Source organism: Mus caroli, unplaced genomic scaffold (assembly GCF_978045245.1).
Source record: "Mus caroli unplaced genomic scaffold, Mus_caroli_1 scaffold_3, whole genome shotgun sequence".
Classification (NCBI taxonomy): Eukaryota; Metazoa; Chordata; class Mammalia; order Rodentia; family Muridae; genus Mus; species Mus caroli.
In genome coordinates this window covers 108,195,091-108,217,354 of record NW_028227258.1, presented here as the reverse complement: position 1 = coordinate 108,217,354, position 22,264 = coordinate 108,195,091, and the positions used below count along the sequence as shown (strand labels likewise).

The following is a 22,264-nucleotide window of genomic DNA, read 5'->3' as shown; positions in this document are numbered from 1 at the left end:
AGGTGATCTCAAGTGTACTTTCTCCCATTCTAACTGGTCAGTAAAGGCTAGAGTCTGTGATTGGACAGTGGAGGGGAAAGTCGGGACTGGAGGTTTGTGAGTGGGGCAGGCTAGAGGAGTGTGTATGTAACCTCTGGGCAGGTAGTTCTGGGTTGTATAAGAAAGCAGGTCAAGGAAGCCGTGGGAGCCATCTAGTAAGCAGCACTCCTCCATGCATGGCCTCTCCTTCAGTTCCTGCCTCCCGGTTCCTGCCTTGAGTTCCTGCTCTGTCTTCCCTCACGATGGGCCTTAGTTAGAATGAGTAAGCCGAACAAGCTCTTTTGCCCCAAGTTGCTTTCAGTTACTGTGCTTATTACACCCGTTTATTACTATAGAAAACAAGCTAAATTTCACACACATGTGAGATAATCAAAGACTGAATCTGAATCAAGTTTTAAATGAAAAGAATGGGAGCTGAGTACCACAAGTCTTTGCTTCCTGACAGTGGACACACTGACTGTTCACCTCACGTCGGAAAGCGCATCCTGCCACCATGCTCTCCCTGATGATGAAGGGCACTCTTAAACCATGAACTAAAATTAACTTTTCACCCCGAGAACAATTAATGTATGCATTTATTTAAATCATTTAAACTAGTTGATAGGGATATAAACTTGGTTGTTATACAGTTAGCTAGCACACAAAAAGCCATATTTTTTATTCTTAATACCTCTCCAATAAAGACTTGAGTACAGAATCAATTAAACTGTAATAGACAGTAGGTAAGGGAAACAATTTTCTTTAAACAATAATATTTTTTCTTTAAAAGATTCACTTATAGTCTCATAATTAATTCAGGTCAAATGTCCCAACCTAGATTATCATCTATTTTAATAGCATATTTAACAGTTTCTCTTCAATTTCTACAAATTGACATCAGAGAAAGGTTTCTTTAATATTAGCATTTATTTAATTAATTAACATCTGCAGATTTTGCCATTACAACAAAGCTAGTTCAGACCAGTGCATCTCCACAGTGTCTGTGGAGGAGAGTAATCCTGCCCTTAGGGGAAAAGTCCAGATTCCTTATTAAAAACAGTGCATCCATCTCTATTAGTATACACCCAACATCCTCAGAAATCTCTCCCTCTGATCCTTCTGTAGTCTATTACACACTACCGGTCTGGGTCTCAGCAGATGTTGTAATCTCTAGACCATAGATAAGCAGGAGTTTATGAGAAGAACAGATGATAAAGGGGAACTGTAGGTCATCATGTATCTCCAGGGTGGAGTGGAGACCGGTGGTGACGAGGAGCTTGCACGAACTTGCACTTGAGGTAGATTCCTTGCTTTAAAAAATGTATTTATTTATTTATTTATTTATTTATTTATTTTATGTATGTGAGTACATTGTCACTGTCTTCAGACACACCAGAAGAGGACATGGGATCCCCATACAGATGGTTGTGAGTCACCGTGTAGTTGCTGGGAATTGAACTCAGAACCTCTGGAAGAGCAGTCAGTGCTCTTAACTGCTAAGCCATCTTCTCTCCAGCACTGAGATAGAATTCTTTAATGTACCACAGGGGATGAACCATAAGGCTGGATTAGGATGGTAAACAATTGTTTCCATAGAGGGTCTTCAGAGCCGCCTTCAAATAAGTATGTATAGGAAAGCATTCATATGTTAACTTTTAAGAGTTTTCACTGTGGAGCAGAGGAATAGCACAAAACTTCATTGTTTAAAATGAGTTCAAATTCGCCAACATAAACAAAGGATGAAATATTAAAATATAACTCTCCTTTTTGATAATCAATGCATCAAATAGAAATGCATCCCCTCGGCCCGAATAAGAAATCTATGAAAGTAAATAAAACGCAACAGTGAGCCTAGGAGTAAGTACAGGTTCTGTGGTGACGGTTCCTGAAGTTCCCCAAACAAGCTTTCTCTATGATGTTCCTGCATGTTGACTCATGGCCTCCTTAGTAGAAATGTACCTGAAAAATAAATTCAGATGCACACACACACACACACACACACACACACACACACATTGTCAGGGCTGCAAAGATAAGTCAATGGGTAAGATCACTGGCTTAGGATCCGGGTTTGATTCCCAGCACCCATGTGGTAGCTCAACAACTGTCTGTAACTCCAGTTCCAGGAGATTCCATGCTCTGCTGTGACCTTCTCAGGAACTTCTTGAGACTCACATTGTATACATATGTACACATAGGCAAATGTCAATTTAAACGCAATAAATTTAAATAAATGAATTGTCACATTGTTTTCTCATAAGGAATAAAAGTATCAAAATAAATAGCAATTCTATGACTTAAACTTCATGGCATTGTGTAATGATTTAGAAAAATCATTTTTGGAAAAATTATATATATATACATATATATATGGAGAGAAGTCTACTATATATGCATGGTAATGGTGCATATATATATGTGTGTGTGTGTATATATATATATATATATATACACTATATACACTACTATATATATATATATATATATAGTGTGTGTGTGTGTGTGTGTGTGAGAGAGAGAGAGAGAGAGAGAGAGAGAGAGAGAGAGGGATTGACTACATGCACAGTAATGGCATTCTTCATGAATGCCTCACTATCACAGAAAACCATGACAATGGTCCTTGGCAGAACTGAGTTTTCCATAGCTCTGTGCCTGTAACTTTGCCTCTTTCTTCTTCAGTTTTCAAAGAAAGAACGACACACATTGTAGCTCCTGAAGAGAAAACAGAAACTTTAGAGGTTAAAAATTCCTTTCCTCAAACAACAGTGATCCCCACTTCATGATCTGTTTGAACTGTGAATAGGCACTAGATGTAACTGCCTTACCGTTGCCATTCCTTGGTTTACTTCCTGTTGCTAATTTCAAAACAACAGTACCTTCTTCTTTTCCTTGAATCAGACACAAACCTCAACTCCAAATAAACAAATCTGCTTGAGTGTAGATTCCTTTGGCCCCACTGACCTGCAGTTTAAGGACCTATAGGTTTCTTAAACAACATCACTGTATTTGCAACTGAGTGTCATTTGATTGCTAAGAACATTCATCTCACCAGACTGTTTAAATGCCTTACCTTTTTTTTTTTGTATAATTACCAATCATTTCATGTATCACAAGCACAGCTATGGCAATCCAGACTCGCACATGCTGCTGCTGAGGAGGGTTTGTGGTCCATTGCTCTTCCTTCCAAGGGAACACAGGCTGGTAGGGGCAAGCGCCCATGATGCTGGTGTGCATTTTGTGATCCTCAAGCTCTTGCTTTTGCTTGCCTTTTATTTTTTTTTTCTATTTTGTTTTTATTGTGGACTCACATCCACCTTTCTTCTGGGAAGAATAGCAAATTAGGGAAGACTAGAAAAATATCTGTCTCTGATATCATGATAAAAAATGGTATCTGCTATGAAGAAGAAAGAGCCCTAAGAAGGCTGTGTGGATGATCTCAAGTGTTGGAGTTCCTTTTCAAGCATCCTTAAACGTGTCCTAAGGACCTACCCTCATGGCAGCCTGTATTTTAGCAGAAACATTTCTTCAATCAATGTCTGCTCCAGGTTTGGTTTTTATACATTTACTGATCATTAAGAAAAGCAGGTTTTGTGAAAAAAAAATTTTTAAAGAAGTAGTTTCAGTTGTACCACGCTAAACAGATGTCGGTGTGTGTTTTTCTTCTTTTCTTATTCAGTAGAAAGCAGCTTTAGATTTATTGTAAAGTTCATCGCCATGTCTACCGAGTGATGTGTTTTGCATATTTTATAAAATCCAGTGTTTAATGCTAAGACAAGAAAACTACCTTTGAAAGATGTTGACACACATTTATGGAGCTCTGTCAAAGGGATTCGGGGAAGGGATGGAGTTCTTCTGTTGCTCATCCAGGTTTGTTTGGTGTACTGTAAAGGCCTCGGTATTTTGTGGGACGGACTGTGGGCTGTGCTCTCTCAAAATCACTCTAGGGGTCACGCTGACCTATGAGAGATGCAGTTAGCTCAGGAGAAAGAAAACTTGACAATTACAAACAGCATTTTGAAAAGAACAACAAAACAAAACACCCGGCCCTTCACTCCAAAGAGTACACTCTAAAGTCAACAAACCCTCCTTACTCTGCAATTACCCTTAAAACAAACAAACAAACAAACAAACAAACAAAAAAAAAAACGGGGGGGGGGACCCACCTCACTCATCTGAGGTTCAGAAACTCAGAGTGAGCCGGAGTCTATGAAATCCTGCTGCTGGGATGCTTACAGGCGATGGGGGGAGCTCACAACCGCCTGTGCTCTGAAAAGAAACCCGAGAAGTGAAGGTAGGAGGGGGCTGAAGTCTTTTGGCAAACGCACTGCTAAGTTTGTCCCTTGGTCTAGATATCACGAACAATAAAGGTGTGGCAAGTTATATGCACTTTCCCACCTCTGTACTTGGATCTTATTTTTGTGTATGAATACTACACCAAGAGATAAGCTGTATTTGGAAGCTCAAGATTAGAGTTAGAGATGCTGAGTCCGGTGGCAGACACTGTCGTTCACCAGCATGCCCACCTGCAGCCACCAGGACCTCCAGCTCCTATGCTGGCCCATAATTTGGGATTAAATACATGGGAAACTTGATTTCTTGCGCCAGTTGTTTAGAGGGAGCCAGGTAGGAGTGGATGGGATGCTGGGGGCTTATCATTTATTTATTGCCACTGTCTGGATTGTTGATGGTAGTGGCAAGCACATCCCTGCACTAGCAAGGCAAGTGTGACACCTTGAGGACAGGAAAGGGGGTGCCAGGAGTCCAGGGCGGCTACAAGAGTTGCCAGGGCCGGGTAGGGGGAGAGACAATTTGTTCCAATCCGTTGACTAGCTGCTTACTATGGTTGGAGCAGGGCTTTCCAGGGTTGGGTTCGGTTGACAAGTGAAGTTTTGCATTTCTCCTGGGCTACACCAAAACCCTTGATCTGTGTATGCCAAACACCCAAGACCTCGGGGTCTGTCCTGACCACCGACTTAGCTGAGTGACAAGCAGACATATGGCGAGCCACCCTGCTCGCTGACTGACCTGGAGAGATGCTCCCGGGTGGCGCGTTGAGGTGTTTGTGGGTCCTTTATACCCGCTCTTAGGGAGGTGCGTGGGATGCGCATCCATTCGGGCAGACCCAGGATGGGTGGGGGCGGTCCTCCAGGCTGCTCTTTGGCCACCTTGGGAACGCAACTTTTCCGGGAGTGTGGGTGGGGAGAGCATCAGTGCCTGGTGGGCGAGGCTGTCGTCCTGGGCACCCCGCCCCCTCCTGGGCTGCCCCTCCCCCGCACCCCTGCTCTGGCTCTCCAGCATCCTCACTCCGCCCAGTTCTGTGCCAGCTGCGTGGGCTCTGGTTTCGTGCGGGTTTTTTTCCCCCTTGGAATGCTCCAAAAAAACTCGGTAGAGACTACGGAAACCCCATCGGAACTGATCAGCTGCGCTAGCACCAGGCACAGCACTGGTGCTGAGCGCTCTCCGAGCCCACCTCGGTCACTTCAGCCACCAGATTGCAACTTTGCGGGTAAGAGAGGGTGCAGGCTCCGCGCTCCAGACGCGGGCCTCACATCTGGGATACTGATTAAGTTTCCTAAGCCGACTGGGAAGCAGGCTCCCTGCTAGGAGGCGGGTATCTCTGGGGGCTTACGCGAGTCACCAAGGTGCAGCAGCTTTTTAAGGTTCTTTTTTTTTTTTTTAAGGTTGCTTTTTTAAGGTTGGGGGAAAGGTTTTTTGCGAAGCTTTCTTTGGATGACCAGGGATAAGGGGGAGTTTGGGGGTGCTTCCAGGCTCTCTCTGCATCGCATTGTGAGGCAGGGGTGAGGATGAAGAGCGAACCCCCGGTATGATTTACATGGTAAACAAAGGATCAGCCCTTATCCCCGCGGTGCTGGGGAGCTCGGTGCTTGTGTCCAGCCTCCTGTGCGTCTGGAGAGGATGGAAATGACATGGTCCTTGGGCACGTAAGGTGAGCTCTATGACTCTCCAACGAGCTGAGGGCACGAAGGGAGGACAGCGACCTCCATTCAGTGGGTTTATTCCCCTCTGCGTCATTTTCCTTCTGTCAAGCAGCAAAAGCACTTTTAAGCTTGTGGTTGGACCAGGTTTGGGGGTTCCTAATTCGCTTGGCAACTGAGATTCCAGCTGAGCCAGTGACTCTGCTTGCTACTTGAGTAGATAGCTTGAATCCATGGCGCAACTTGTTGTTTCCAGCTGCGAACTGCCTTTTGTGACTCCAGAGAGAGACAGAGAGAGATAGAGACATGAGGGTGGAGGTGAGCTGGGCAGAGGGACCAAAGACCATGTGTCCAGTGTTCTCCAGCCACTGTGATGTATCCCTGCCGACTGCGGTTTTTCCCAGGGGAGCATCATCATTAAATACCGCTGGCTGCTATAAAATGTTATCAAGTTACTTACGGAGGGAGTAAGCTACTAAGCCAAACGAGTGGGAAGAGAGAGAAAACGCTGTCACTGTGCCTTTAAAATGAAATCTTCGAACAGATTTGTAAAACTGTGATAAAATAAACCACCGAGGTTCATAGGCTTGCTGGCTTTTCCCTCGTAGTCATCACAATGCAAAGTATTTTAAAATTCTTTAGGAAGAATAAAAGATTTAGCAGAGGATTTTTTTTTAAAGACTCAGACACCGAGAGTAGGAGTTGGCGGTTATGTTAACGGTGTTACGATTTGCTATTTAAAGTTATATTTGTAACGCCTACTTCTGTTCATCTGGACAGTAAACCAGGAAACATCCAGCTCTTAAGAGAAACAAAGTAGTAAGATATAGGGGTAATCCTGTCCGAAAGTCAGAATTAGGATCAAAATTGGGTTTAACATGGGTAAAGTGAATGAATCAAATCAATGCTGTAGTTAACCAGGATCAATCAGTCAGCCCGGGCAAGGTAAATGGGCATCAAAGGATATATGGGTAATTTGGATTAAAAAGGGTAGCACGGAGAGGGAGGGAGAGTGCTTGGGCACGGTTTGGAGCAGCTTTGCCTTGCCTGAACTTTGATCTGAATCTTTACACTGACTGGTGGGAGGAGGAGGAAGGATAGGCTTAAGCCAAGAAAGGCAAAGGGGCCAAAACCTAACAGGTTGGTAAGAGGGATACATCAGGGCTGCCCATAGTCCTTTGAGGGGCTATAGTATGAGGGAAAGATCTGCAAGTGTGAACTTAGAAAACTTTACCAGTGTGATCTGGAAGGAGCATTCAACCGAAGCATCAGTTATCAAAGCTGGACAGGAAACAAACATCTCTTAGCTGAAGCTGCCACGCATGGAGAGCCTTTGTAAGAATCTCTGATCTTAAGAAATGAAGCACATCTCAGTTTTCCTCTTTACAGTCATTCTCAGAGATATGAGAGGGACTAGATTTATAAGGCTTCCATTTTTTAAAAATAAAAAACTTATATCATTCATATTTGTGTTGCATTTATTTCTAGATAGCCAAGATGAAAAGAGCCAATGGGATGTGTAAAGTGGCTATTTCAAAGAGCCAAACAGTCTCAGGATAGATAGCTTTTCACAGAGTAGAACCTGAATCAGTTCATATTTTATAGAGGCTTGGAACCATGAAAACTGTCCGCCTATCCTTTCTGTTTAGTGGACCTTTGAAGGTCATTCTTGTTTAGTGTATGTGCTTCAAACTCCAAGAACCGCATCTAACCAAAGAGCTAAAAACCTGTCTGGTTAAGCATCCACACCCAGAGGACAGAAACACATCATGGTTCATAACCTACTGTGTCATTTCATGCTGTAATGATAAGGCCAATGGGCTGTTTTTCAGTGCTCTGTGGTCTTGTCTACTGGTATTTGCCTGAAGTACATGACACTAAAACTTGACTTGCAGTAATTGGCCTTAAAAATCATTGTTCCTGAACTAAAGATGATAAGCAGAAACTATACACACACACACACACACACACGTTGCATTTTGATAGTCATTTTTTATGATACAAAATAATAAACCTTTCTGATCATCCAGGCATCCTCTTACTATATTTTAAACCCGAGCCAATGAAGAGCTACAATCTCTGTAATAGTCTCTGCTTGTTATTTCTCTGATTAAAATAAAACCTCCAAGTATGCTTTTGGATATATTCTGCTCTTATTCCCACATGCTTACCTCCAGAATAACATGTCAATTCAATGAAAAGATTAACATGAAGTTCCTTTCCTACATAATGGCTATACCCTGGCAACGATAAAGATAAGCAACCATGTGTTCAATAATAAAACTTATAAACAACAGAGAAACCAGAGGTTATTTATATGAAGGTGGACGTGCAAGAATGACAGAGCAGTCACCCAGTCACCGGGACCACAAAACAGGGCTGAATATTTTCTTTTTAAAAAAAAGTCTTTTTTTTTTAAACAAGCTGGATGAACGGAGGGAGAATAGCAGCAGGCTGTTATATTTTCTTCTAAAATCATCAGTGCCAGACAAGTGATGAGATCAGATTACAATGCGCATCTTGACTTCCTAAATTCGTTGTCTGGGCTCATTAGAAACTGGCCTCACTGACTTATTTAATACCCATAAAATGCCACGAGCTTTCCTTACAGTGACTCTTACTAACGCTGAAGTTGAGAGGACACACAGTGAAGCCCGTGGCTGTGCTCTGTTCATCTCATGTTCCATAAACCTTCAGTTTAACCCAACTGTACTTGGATATTTATTTCCATCTTGTTACAGAATTATTGGCTTTACGGTTGGCTTTAGTCTCCCCAAGTTTTTCATTTCTCAACCTTTCCTATGCACAACTTTACCCTTCCCAGAGAGAGTGGAGAGTATGTATATACGCGCGCGCACACACACACACACACACACACACACACACACGCGCGCGCACACACGCACACACATAAAACCACAGACAGAAACAACATGGCTGTGTTTTCAAAACGAGCACAAACTTATACCTGATCATTCAGAACTTTCACACAACAGCCATGACAACACCAAATAACTGAGGGACAGAGAGATCAATTTAGGGAGAGGAAAAGGTCATCTAGAAAATCAAAAGGTATTGAACATATATTAATTTAAAATTATCTTATTTCATGAACTATTTAGTAAATTCAATGAAGTAGTTAAACCTTTTAAATAGCTCTGTGATGGTTCTGAAAGTTCAGTTTAAGTAGGGTAGGAAGGACTGCATTTGGACTATGTGATTATTGTAGCCAAACGCTACACAGTATTCCTTCCAACATTAGCTTGTGCATAACACACTGGTGTCAGTGGGTGATGACTTCCTAAGATACAACAGAATATATATGGGCACAGCTTTATGCCCCAAACATTTAAGATGAATTTAGATACAAATATAAAAGTATGCCTTTACCTAGCACAAAGCATTTTCTTTGAGGAGTGGTAAAATTAATGATAGGCATTAATTAAGTACTGCCCGAAGCCTGCTCTTCCCCTCCTGAAGTATATTGGAGAAGCTACCCCAAGTAATGCTTTGAGCCAGTAACATGGAGAAGTGCAGTGTACAGAACCTAGAGGACAGCAGAGTTGAAGAAGGGCGGGGCCTACAATTCTGGGCAGCTGTGCCAGGAGTTCATTATCTTCCTTTCCGTTTCGAATTTGGACTGTGATCATTTCTTAGCAATTTGGAAAATAAGCACTTCCCAGACATCATAGTTTAACTCTATGGTGAATCAGTGATTTGAAGAAAAAAAAAATCCTGTGCAAACCTGTAGTCTAAGCACTCGGGAGGCTGAGGCAGAAGGATCTTGAGTTCAAAAGCAGCCCAGGCTATAGAGTGATAGCTTATGACAAAACAAAAGAACAATGCATGCGCGTGGGCGCTCGCGCGCACATACACACACAATATGTATACCCATACACACATATACACACATATGCAGACACACACATATACAAACACATACACACACAAACACACACATATGTATACATACATATAAACACATACACACACACCCAACAACAATAGAACAAAAATGAAACCAAACTGAAGAAAACAAAAACCAAATAAACAAAGAACAACAACGAAAAAAATCCTGAAAAATAATTATATTTTTAATTCTTCCCTAAAAACTAACTGTATTTTTCCAACAATTCGTTTCTTTGTTTTGTTTTGTTTTGTTTTTTCAAATAATATAACATGGGAATAAAATCCCTGTTCCTCTTACCAAGGTAGGGTTAGAACAACATTCCTGAAGCCAAACAGGAGCTGAGCTGCTCAGCTCTGACAGGCTGCCCTCTCTGTTTTCCTTGGGCTGGGGACTGAACCCGGGACTTTGCAGATGCTGCACACACACTCCAGCAGGACCCCAGACCTAGGCACCATGTTTCCATTCTTGTTCTTTAACATAATACACATGAAAAAGAGAGTTTATTTCCATGAATAAAATTTGAGATAACACATTTTTAATCAGATATCAAGGAGAAGAGAGCTTTTGAGATGAGTTTTCACTCAAACCTCATACTCCTTAACTATTCACCACATGCCTGCACGGACAAACCAGTCAAGTTAAGACATGCTGGAGCTCTATTCCATTTATCAATGTTATACAGGGTGTTAAGACAAACGGCTTTATCTTCACTGTTTTTGAAAATGTAACTATTTATTTCACGACCTTTGGTATTTGATACCCTAGGAGATACTTGACAGTTGCGAAGACATTTTTAGTACTTTGATGTGGTGTTTCTAAGTGGATGCATACTTTTGAGATGGAAAGATTATATACAGAATCTATTGGCATGCACTAAAAGATAACACCTTTGAATGTATGAAATATTAATCGGATATTACCACCCACTTACATATTTAGTGCCTGTGAGTAAACAAATCATTGAATAGGCAGGCAGGTGGCAGGTAGGATCATGAATTTTCTGGTAGAGTTCTTGATGTCTAGAGTGACTTTCCCCCTGTTAACTCAGAAATGGGCTCAGAGCCCATATTTACTCACTCAGAAAGTTTGGTCCTGTTGTCTCAAGTACAAACACAGGCAAAGGCCTTGAGGGTGTGCCAAGGCCTGCTTTGGAACTAGACAATAAACACCTTTAAGAAATGAAGATGACACTGAAAAGTATATGAATTTGCAACAGAGATTTCTACAGGTGTTTTGCTTTTGTCATTGAGCAGGGTTCTTTTTCTTTTCGTATTTTCATAATGTCACGCTTGTGACAGATGAGTTTTAGCATAGGTATTTAATGAAGCCAACTTATAATAACATTTCCCTTATACACGTGTGTGATGGATGCCACACAATTTCTTACATTAAAACATAATCTTCCAGCCTTCATTCCACGGGTACAGCGTTCAGTCACCTAGTTGCTGAGGGGAGCTCAGCATAGGATTCCTATAACTGATCACCAACGTGCTTTGATTTATATGTTGCTGTGCCAGAATTCCTAAAGTTTTCCACTCCACTGTGCTATGACGGAGAAGTTAGAAATGAAAGAGCCCAGACACAGCTATTTCTCAGGAATGCATGCTTGAACCAAAAGAAGCCATAGCCTCTGTCCGTGATTATATTTAGCAAATTAAGTTGAAAGTTCATGTCCTAAATTTGACAGAACATGATGAGCTATTGTAGGTGACGTGGGTTTTGTCTTATTTTTGGTCTTTTTCTTGTGTATCATTAAGCTTTGGAAGTTACAAATCAACATATATTTCCTTCAAAATCAGTGGACTGGGCTGCTCAATATTCATGGATTTTGAGTGAGTCAAATAAATCAATATGTAAGGATTGATTTTTGGCTTTTTTGATGCTCTACTCAACAGGTTAAGCGTGTTAAATATATTTCTATTAAATATTTAGTTCAAAGATTAAATTTTAATATTTGAATTAAATATTAAAATGTATTCCTCTAATATATTTGTCTTTAGTATGAAGTCTCAAAATAAAATGGAATGGTGAGCACAGAGGCTTAGTGTGGGCACGTTAGTCACAGGGTGGAGAACTCACTGTGTTTTGCGATTGTCACACCTCTGATCCTTCTGTTAGGCAAAGGCATTGTTCATGCAAAAAAAGAAGGGAAGATGATACCCTGATGACCACACTGAAAGCCACACATCTGGTGTTCTTATGTAACCATAGTAGTTGGACAAGCACATCTGGTCATGTTGAATTTCACCTATATATAAGACCCAAAATATAAGGAATGCATAAACATATACACACTTAATATATTTATGTATTTGCACACACACACACACACACACTCGCTGGGGAGATAGGCTCAGCAAATAAAGGCACTTGTTACCAAGCCTGAGGGCCTGTATGGTCTCTCTAGGACCCACATGGTAGCAGGAGAGAATTGACTTCAATAGTTGTCCTCTGCATACATGCTGTCGTGTGTGCTAACAAACACACATAAACATTCACACAATAAACACATTTAACTAAAGAATAAAAAAGCCTGTAGTGAATGGGGTTTTTAATGTAATGAAGAATTGGATCTTTCTTATACCTTTCCAGAAATGTTCTTTTCTGTGACTCATACAGAGCAATCAGAGTGCCCACCTGCAAAGAAGGCTCCAATGGCCTCTAAAATTAAGGAAAAGAAACGTTTGCAGTTAGCCCTCTCTGTGTGTGCGGTGTAAAAGAGGAATGCCGGCAGAGGGGAAGGGCTTATTTGTCTATCTGGTTCATTTTAACCTCACAGCTTAGTGTTTTGGTTTTCAGTGTGCTCGGAGAGCCGAGCTGCATTTTCACCTAGCACTCCAGCACGTTCCTGGAACAAAGAGAGCCAGCAAATGATTTTCTCCTTTGATGAATAAAAGACGGTTTAATGAAAAGGTATTTCATTATAACAGCACTTATAATAATAAATATCTTTCCATCCTGTGCAAACAGCAATAGCTTCAACCTGGAAAGTAAGGGATGCCTTGTATTTGGCTCTACTTTGCAGTGAATCACGAAACCAGAACTTAAAAAACGAGCTGGATAAAATACTTAAGTACTTTTTTTCTTCCGGGTTTTCCATTTGCTGTAGTTGAAAATTTTGTATAATTGTGTGCCAGAGGTTGCTCCCTTTCAACGTAATGAGCATAATTATTCACAAAATACAAAAGACCTATCTCAAATTAACAGTCTCATAAAATAATAAATATCTACAAAGAAAACATGTAACTCATTGAGAAAAACCTAAACAAATCTAGTATTTGAAAGGATCCAATGTTGGGTAACATAGAAATATATGGATCCAAGGCAGGATTCATTTCAGTTTTCTTAAAGCAAGTTTTTCCAGTGGGTGAGTTAGTTCCTTATACAGATCTTGAGGCAAGTTAAAATCCTCCCACCTTATGGATACGATAGGACTATGAGTCAAATATTGAAAGTGATAAATGAGTTCTTCTATTCATAACACAGATTGCATTCTTCTTTTTAAGTGCTCTTGGGACTTGTGGGATTTAGTTGGATCATTTTCATCATAGTGAAATAAATATAGGATTGAATCCGAGACAGTGGCTGTCCTCAGGGCTGCATGTACTTATATAGCTCATCTATAACATTGGATAATGTCTGTTGTACATTCTCTGTGCCCTCTATCTATAGATGGGAGGGGTTTTTCTAGTTAGTCCTGGAATTCAGATGCTTAGAGAAAACCACAGAGTTGCCAAGCATAACTGCAGATTCTCTGCTACACAGCCATGCCAGGCCTCTCCATATATAGAGATGGGATGAAACTTCATATTTATGAAGTCTTAGAAAACTGTTGGATGATCATCCTGATAGACCACTGATGTTGATATATTACTGATATTGATGTTATTGATATATTTTATTTTTACAAGTTTAAATTTTAAATCCTACATAACTCAATAAGTACATTCAATTTATTTCCTCGATACCCTCAGCCACACTTTGAGAGTTTGCCAATTATTTGAAATGTAAATACAAAATTAACAAATATAGAATATATATCTGCTTAATGAGCTATAATCTTTTAAATCATTACTCTAGGTAAAATAAATCAGAATTGTATGCTTGTCTTTTGAAAAATACATATTCTTTGTTGAACATCCTCATGTATTTTGCATGGTGAAAGAAGCCTGAGCTGCTTAGATTAGCTCTGGTTTTTGAAAAAAAAATAAACAACAACAAAAAAAACCCCAAACTATTGGAGCTGAAGAGATGGCTTGGTAGTTAAAGTTGCTGGGTATTCTTACAGTAGACCCAGGTTCGATTCTCAACACTCATACAGGCAGCTGAAAATTGCCTGTAACTCCAGATTCATGGGCTCTGCTGCCCTCTTCTGACCTCCATGGCCCCTGTATGCACGTTGTGCTTAGATATAAATGCAGGTGCACACACACACACACACAAATAAATAAACACATAGTTAAAGGAAAAAGCAACTGTTAATATATGTTATTTCCTATTTTCTTTTATGCTTGCTATGATCTCTTGATACATTCCCTCCAGATGTCCCCTCTCCCCCACAATCTCATTGTGCTTGCCTGGCTCTGCTCAGGGGTTAAGAGTTCTATATTGTGTATCTGTTAGTGTATGCTGACAGTGAATTTTCTGGCTTTGATTATTGACTTTTAAAAATATTTCCTCCTCTCATGTTGAAAGTTATTTTAATTGGGCAGAATGTCCTGGTCTGGAAACTCATTTCCTTTCCATGCATTTATGGATTTCAACTCATACTTAGTTCAATCATTTCTGTTGAGAAGTCAGCTATAATTTTGAATTATTTATTTTTTAGTTGTTTTAATTTTTTATTTAGTTGTTGCAAATGTTTTCTGCTAATATTTTGCTTAGTTTTTTGTTTGTCTGTCTGTTTTTTATTTTTAATTTTTATTTATTTATTTATTTATTTATTTATTTATTTATTTATTTATTTATTTATTTATTTATTGAGGCAGGTCCTTTCTGTATACCTCTGGCTGTTTAGAAACTTACTGGTAGACCAGGGTAACCTCAAACTCAGAAAAGTCTGCCTGCCTCTGCCTCTCAAGTTCTGGGATTAAAGGCTTGGCCCATCTTGCCCAACTCAATTTTATTTATCTTTTAAGATTTTACATGTCTGAGTGCCTTCTACATGTATGTTTGTGCACCACATGCATGTAGTGTTCCAGAGGCCAGAAAGGGGCATCAAATGCTCCTAGAACTGGAGTTACAGATGGCTGTGAGCAATGCATCACATGGGTGCTGGAACTGAACCCAGGTCCTTGCAAACCAGCTGATGTTTGCCATTGCAGAGCATTCTCCCCAGCCTCTAGCATTTTATTTCCTTTAGTTATAAAATAATACACTCTGAATTTCTCCTGCTTAACTCTTAGAACACTTCAGGGTGTGATTTGATATATTTCAATGGTTTTTTGAAAACTCGGGGCTATTGTTTCTTCATATACAGTTTTGTATCATCATTTATTTCTCCATTAAAGTCACAAAATGCATATGTCTAGATTTTTATACCCCACAGCATGTTATTAATATCCTTCAGTTCTCCTTTTAATACATTTCTAACAGTTATGGTCTTTGTGTCTTTATCTGGGCATTTTTATCATTCTGTTTTCCCAAATGACATCCCCCCCACACTCTGTGGTGCCTTCTGTTCAACTGCTTTCTTGGGTACTTTATTACTGCTACTCTTATTTTTGCAGCCTTCTTAAATTTTGCCTTATGACTTATGACTAGTCTTGAATCTTATGTGCCTTTTAAAATGAATATTGATAACTCCAGTAACAAAGTTATTTGTAGGTTTATGGTCATGGAATGTTTCTTTTTTATTTTAAGATAAAATGGATATGGTAGGAGGCTGGAGAGATGATTCAATGCTTAAGAGCACTTGCTGCTCTGGTAGAGGACTTGGGTTCAGTTCCCAGAATGCATATGGAGACTCACAACCATCTGTAATTCTAGTCCAGGGCATCCAGTGACTTCTTTTGGCCTCTGTGAGCACTGAAATGCACATGGTATACAGACATACTGTGCTGGCTAGTTTTATGTCAACTTAATACAAACTACAGTCATTTTGAAAGGGCGGAACCTCGGTTGAGGGAACCCACTAGCCTAGCATGTGGGCAAATCTATGGTATGTTTTCTTGATTGCTGAGAGATGTAAGAGGTCTAGTTCAGTGTAGCTGGTGCCACCCCTAGGCTGGTGGTCCTAAGTGTTACAAGAAACCAGATTGAGCAAGCCATGGGAACAAACCAATAAGTGGTATTCCTCTATGTCCTCTGCCTCAGTTCCTGCCTTGAGGTCCTATCCTGACTTCCCTGGATGATGGACTATGATGAAACAAACCCTTTCTTTCCCAAATTGCTTTTGGTCATGGCGTTTCCTCTCAGCATTAGAAACAATAACTAAGACAATAGGTATCAGAAAAATTGTGAAGCTCTGTCACTGTCCTTTATTGAGGACTGTTCATCTTCTATAATGAACCTTCTGTGAGAGCAAGTCATTTTAGCCCAGGAATTTGGGTGACTAGAGGCTTGTGTTTGTACTTTGCAGTCCTGGTTTGACTCCATTCTCTAGAACTCAGGTTTTCTGAGAATTTGGGGACAGTTTAATGAAGTCAGTTCTTCAGTGCAGGTTTGTGTAAGTCAGGTTCTCCTAGCATAGCAAATGCAGGCAATAAGTGCAGAAAGAAGAGTTATCTCAGGCCACGGTTTTAGTGGTTCCAGTCCATTGATTGTCCTGGTGTTTGGGCCTGTGTCAGAGCACTATGGCAGAATCAGGTGGCAGTGTCAATTGCTTAGCTCATGTCCCAGAAGAGAAACAGGAAGAGACCAGATCCCCACAGACCCCTTTAAGAGCATTGCCCCAATTACTAAAGGGGACCTCATTAGGTGTCATCTCTTAAAGATTTTACTCCCAACCAATAATTCCCTGGGCTGAGGACCAAACTTTTAACACTTGGGCCCTTAGAAGAGAATAGAATGATAAATTTGTTGTCCTCATCATAAAATCAATCAAGAACTAAAAAACTGAAAAGCCTCAATTTTTTTTTTCTTTTTTGAGACAGGGTTTCTTTGTATAGCTCTGGCTGTCCTGGAACTTACTTTGTAGACCAGGATGGCCTCAAACTCAGAAATCCACTTGCCTCTGCCTCCCAAGTGCTGGGATTAAAGGCATGCGCCACCACCACCCGGCAAAGCCTCAAATTTTAAATAAGTATTTTAAGCAAAAACCCACAGAGCATAACAGTCATTCACTATTTCTCCAGTGTCTTACCAGGACACAGAGGGCTTCTGTAGATGGCCCTTCCCTTTGTCAGGTTTTCCTCCATCTAAGATGTTGGACCTTCAAGACCCAGTAAATCAGAAACTGTGTTTTCAGTTATGTTGTTTTTCCTAAATGATTTCAGAAGGAATGATTCCATCACCACAGCACAGTCAAAAGTGTTTTTTTTAATTCACAAAATTTGATAGTTATTTCAAAATGTTAAGCTAAGATGCCTACAAGGAAAAAATATTCATATGATAAAATAATAATTCATAATTCAACCCATAGAGATGACTACAGCAACAACATAGATACTTTTAGGGTCATTAATCTGCCATTTATTTTTGTAATTACCACCAAAAGTAAAGCCCTGTTTAAAATCACCAGCTCTTTGACACTGAGAACTTAAAAACCCTTGGAACCGACTTTGCATTGAGTAAGTTCCATGCAATAGGTTCACCTATCACAAATAAGTTGTAAGTTCTAAGTGATATAGCTCTGTTGTGGAAAGCAGGCACACCGCTAACTGCACAGAAAGCAGAAGTCATATAAAAGCAGTGGTGATTTGATCCCTGTCACTGAGCTGAGATGTAGGGGCCTGAGTAAGCTTCTTTTGAAATAAATACAAAAACAATGGAGAAGTGCTAGGACTCGCTCTTCTTTGCAGTAAGTTGATTAAGGCTTGATACAATGTATTTCTTGAAAGAGTTTCCACAGATAGAGCAAACATTATATTGAATGCTAATTAAAAGAGACTTTACAAACCTGCCTATCAGCCATTTACCCTGCTTCTATCAACAATGTGATTATTAAGACATTTGATTAATATGTGTACTACGTATATTCAGTGTGACCTGAATGAACCAGATCCTGTTTACATTGTGTGCAGTGTGGATTGTCATTGACATGTTTGTTCATTGACGGATTGGTTTTAAATATAAACTATAGTTGTGATCTGTGACCAAGGGATGTAATATTGTTCAAAGGGGATACTGTCTTCATAAACCTTTGACCACGGCTGCATTTTATATTTCATGGTCTCAGCTCAATCCTGATGGACTAAGGTCTACACTGCATGTTTTCAGCTCCATGCTGATATAGGAAGTGCGAGTGTGGGAGTTCCAATATTCTAGACCTAAGTACACCTAGGGATCCTCCTCCATGATCCTTATAATTTAGTATATGTCAAACTCCATAAAACTCTAGATGGTCTTTCCAGAAGACAATGTAGATTTACAGATTAGATGCTTTGCTGGTTGGCCATGTCTACAATGTTATCTTCAGATGCAGGTTTCTTTCCAGAGGGATATCCTGGCTATCACTTCTGAACTCATCTGAGCTGTGTGTAGCCATTACTTATTGACCTGGGCCTGCAGAGAGAGTGACTGGAGATGAGAAGAAGATAGGAGAGTTTGGGATCAGGAAGTCTTGCTCAAGCTGACTGTTAACACAAACAAGATTATTAAGAGCTATAGTATCTTATATTCAGTTTGCAGGGGGAAAATAGGACAGAGTCAGCAAAAAGCTATACTATGATGGGATAAAGTTAGAACTGAGCTAGTCAAACAATGCCAGAAGAACACAGGATATCTCAAGTGCCTCGAAGATCAACCATACAGCAGCCTTGGAATCCAGTCTCTTCGGGTGTAGGAAGAGTCAGGTTCCCATGAGCTGAACCTTTACCTCCTTTGAAACCTTTCCCCCAAACCTCAACAGGACCTTGCCAAGTCTGCTCCTGGGCAGGAACATAAAACTAGCCTTCTCATGGCCTTTGAAGGAACCTGGGCTCAGCCTGGTCTCCTACAGATTACTATGCAGTAGCAGTCATTCCATGGTGTGGAAAAACCATAGTTTCCATATCCATTAGGATAGCAACATGGGCAAGATGGAAGCCACATTAACACACAATCTCACTTTACTCCCAAGTTTCTCTCCTGTTAGCATCCTGAGTCCCCATGGCTAAATGCACATCGTCCACAGACTTTACACGTTCATCTAGATTCTGGCAATGATCTGTGGTGACATCTTAGCCAGCTTCCTGGTATATTTGGGGGAAGAAAAGCACACTTCCCTAGCAGTGGTGGAGTACGTTTTAGGAGCTAGCCTTCGTAATGCATCAAATTAGCAGACACCTTCATCCCTGCCTTCAGAGCTTCCCAGCCTCCATTATGTACAAATAAGAAACCCAAGGTACATGTTTCTGTTACTTATTGTCTCCTTTGTGTGAGACCAATCATCAGATCTTCCTCACCTTTCATTTTCAGATGTTTTAAACTTGACTCATATGAAGTTTGCTTCCTGGTTTAAATTTTGCCAGAGCACCATGCTTAACAGTGAAAAATAAGTTCTTCATGTTTTATAGGCTATTAGTGATCATCATATGAAGGAAATAAAACACATGTAATCTTTTGGGGCTTGATTCCCTCCCTCCACACAGTGCCTCTGAGAGTCAGTCATCTCAGGGCAGTATGGGTATCAAAGGTTAGTGCCTATTTTATATTCAACATGGATGGACCAGCTTACATTTAACCACTCACCCACTAGAGGACATTGGCTTACCTCCAGGTATTTTTTTTTTCCTGTCACCAATAAAGTTGGTATAACCATCTGTGTGTAGGATAGCTTCATTTACCTGGGCTACCTGCCCAGTGTGTAAATGTTGACTCATCCTGTTTATGTCTTTAATAAAGAGCTGTTTCTCAGAGTGTCTCTCCTCTGGGAGACTCCAACCAGCCATGCCCAAAGGATCTGGGACTTTCACTCCTTACCAGCACCCTTGGGTCTTTTAAATTATTTTTCATTTCAAACATTCTATTAGTGATCCTTCAATGTGGTGTTAATTTGCATTTCACCAATGTTTAGTGGTCTTAAACACGTTGCTATATTCCCCCTTTTTATATGGATTCCATTTCCAGTGCAGGGTCTCCTTTTGTCTTCTGTTCATTCTCCGAGTTCTTCACATATCCCATGGACTGAATGTTTGCCAGACACTGGCTGGCACATATTTTCGATTATGTAGATTGTCATTTTCATATTAATTCTAGGAAATGTTTTAGTTTTGGTGAAACCCAACTTACCATTTTTTCCACCCATACCACCCATGTGATTTCCTAGCCCCCTCGTTTTTGGCAGTGCTTTGGATTGAACTTAATCCCCCAGTTCACTAGGTGAGACAAGCACCTTACCACTGAGCTATATTTACACTGGTGACATAATAGTACTTGTCATAAAAGAATATACATACACACTTCATTTTACAATATTTTTATTATACTATATATATGCATGCACCTATACACCTATATTCTTCTAGTATCAAGATATATATATATATATATATATATATATATATATATATATATATATATATATATATATTCAGGTACCTGACAGTAATGATGAAGAACCAGGATTTAATAATTAATGGATTTCCTCTAGAAGCAGCCTGCATTTTATTCAATTTTTTATCATCCTGGTGTTTCTACTGACATACCCCTCGACAGAGTTGCAAAAGAAAACACAAACATCAAAACACAGGAAGGTAATATTTTTATTTTCTGGCTGCAGAAATTCTGTGTCAGGTAAAATGTATGTCTAAAAAGTCATCCTTTAGACCTAACTAATAAAAATACCATTTTTCAGACTCAAGTACAGCTGGTTTGTAGTAAAATTTCCTGAGAGGATGGGACCCTGCTTGGCAGAATTTGATAGTTAACAACGTCTGGGAGATGTGGTAGTGACATTGCATACCTCTGTGGTTGCTCTTCTCAGTTAACTTGACTGAATGTAGAGGCACCTGGTTGACACACTTCTAGGTATGTTTGTGAGGAAAATGTCCAGGCAGGGTTAATTGAGAAAGGAAGATCCATTGAGTATAGTTGGCATTATTCCATGGACTGGGATTCCAGACTGAATTTAAAGGAGAGAGTCAGTGACCGCTAGCTCTCTGTTCATTGGTTTTGAGATGTGGGGAGTCACAGCTGTGTGCCCATTCCCTGTGATCTCTGCCATGCCTCCCACAGTGATGGACTCTACCTTCAGATCCAGTGCTCTCATCTGGACTCTGGAAGCACTCCATGTGTGTGGCGTACAGATATACATGCAGACAAAACATCCATACACATAAACTAAAATGCAATATTAAATCTAAAAATTCCTGTTAGGGAGGGACACAAGAGTATAGGGAAAAATTATTCAGAGTACATTATATACACCTATGAAATGTCATAGAGTAACTGAACCCCACCCCCTAAAAACATCCTATTAAGACAAAAACATTTCTTTTAAAAAATATTCCTAGCCCTCTTTCTCTCCCTTTCAGAGACTTCACTTAAGTGTGTATCTGGATGATTGGATGTGTCCCTTGTTCAATACTGGTTTTTTATTTTAAAAATTAGGTTTCTCTATGCTGATTTGTGTATTTTCTTTTAAATGTACTTAATTTTAATTGTGGGGTGTGTGTGTGTGTGTGTGTGTGTGTGTGTGTGTGTGTGTGTGTGTGTATGTGTATGCGTATACTGGTGCCCATAGAGGCCAGAGGCATTATACCCCCTGTAGCTGGAGTTGCAGGCAGTTATGGTCTTGAGTCCCCTGTAAGTCAGGATGTGTGTTAAATGCAGAGTGGTCTCTCTCACTCCTTGATTAGCATAAATTCTGTTACTCTGTATTTAGGTAATCCCCCACTCCTTGATTGGCATAAATTCTGCTACTCTGTATTTAGGTAATCCCCCACTCCTTGATTGGCATAAATTCTGCTACTCTGTATTTCAGTAATCCCCTACTCCTTGATTGGCATAAATTCTGTTATTCCCTATTCAGGTATTTTCTTTAATCATCCCCATGCCACGAATCCCATCTGGTATATGTTGCTTCTCACATATGCATTTTCCACCCCCGGGATTTCCGGTTCACCCTTTCTGAGTTCTTCTATGATTCTGCTTACCTGCCCATTCATTTCCACTGCCTGGGATAGAGATGTAATAATTTTGATATCTCTTTGCTATTTCTAATTCAATTAGATGATAATCATTGTAAATTTCATTTTGTTGGATGCTCCACATTTTTATGTCCTTGTAAATTGATTTTGAATTTTGTTCTGTGACAGAG

General features: G+C 40.1%; 1 protein-coding gene across 2 annotated transcripts in view; it reads left to right on the top strand.

The window, feature by feature from the left end:
• The first annotated feature begins 5,359 nt into the window (after nt 1-5,359).
• Nucleotides 5,360-22,264, top strand: part of Trpc4 (transient receptor potential cation channel subfamily C member 4) — a 174,617-nt gene continuing 157,712 nt past the window's right edge. For both annotated transcript variants that reach the window (XM_029475583.2, XM_029475582.2), the window contains exon 1: nt 5,360-5,524. The gene's annotated coding sequence lies outside the window, so the exon portion shown is untranslated. The remainder of the gene's footprint in view (nt 5,525-22,264) is intronic.